Source organism: Arachis ipaensis, chromosome B5 (genome assembly GCF_059453495.1).
Source record: "Arachis ipaensis isolate K30076 ecotype BB chromosome B5, ASM5945349v1, whole genome shotgun sequence".
Classification (NCBI taxonomy): Eukaryota; Viridiplantae; Streptophyta; class Magnoliopsida; order Fabales; family Fabaceae; genus Arachis; species Arachis ipaensis.
Genome location: NC_142440.1, coordinates 124200619 through 124201282, shown reverse-complemented (window position 1 = coordinate 124201282; position 664 = coordinate 124200619). Strand labels below are relative to the sequence as shown.

The following is a 664-nucleotide window of genomic DNA, read 5'->3' as shown; positions in this document are numbered from 1 at the left end:
AACCTCAATTAGTTTCTCTGGTGCAACAGAATTGTAAGCTTTATGGACTTCCATTCGAAGATCCCTTTCAGTTCTTAACTGAATTCTTGCAGATCTGTGATACTGTTAAGACCAATGGGGTTGATCCCGAGGTCTACAGGCTTATGCTTTTCCCGTTTGCTGTAAGAGATAGAGCTAAAGTATGGTTGGATGCTCAACCTAAAGATAACCTGAACTCTTGGGATAAGCTGGTCACGGCTTTCTTAGCCAAGTTCTTTACTCCTCAAAAGCTTAGCAAGCTTAGAGTGGATGTTCAAACCTTCAGACAGAAAGAAGGTGAATCCCTCTATGAAGCTTGGGATAGATACAAGGAACTGACCAAAAAGTGCCCTTCTGACATGCTTTCAGAATGGACCATCCTGGATATATTCTATGATGGTCTGTCTGAGCTATCAAAGATGTCACTGGACCATTCTGCAGGTGGATCAATTCACCTAAAGAAAACGCCTGCAGAAGCTCAAGAACTCATTGACATGGTTGCAAATAACCAGTTCATGTACACTTCTGAAACGAATCCTGTGAGTAATGGGACGCCTCAGAGGAAGGGAGTTCTTGAAATTGATGCTCTGAATGCCATATTGGCTCAGAATAAAATATTGACTCAGCAAGTCAATATGATCTCTCA

General features: G+C 41.9%; 1 non-coding gene across 1 annotated transcript; it reads right to left on the bottom strand.

Moving 5' to 3' along the window:
* Nucleotides 1-275: 275 nt before the first annotated feature.
* On the bottom strand, nucleotides 276-383 carry LOC148565661 (small nucleolar RNA R71). The gene has a single exon (XR_015885486.1). It is a non-coding gene; the product is annotated as a small nucleolar RNA R71 (small nucleolar RNA).
* Between the last annotated feature and the right edge of the window lie 281 nt (nucleotides 384-664).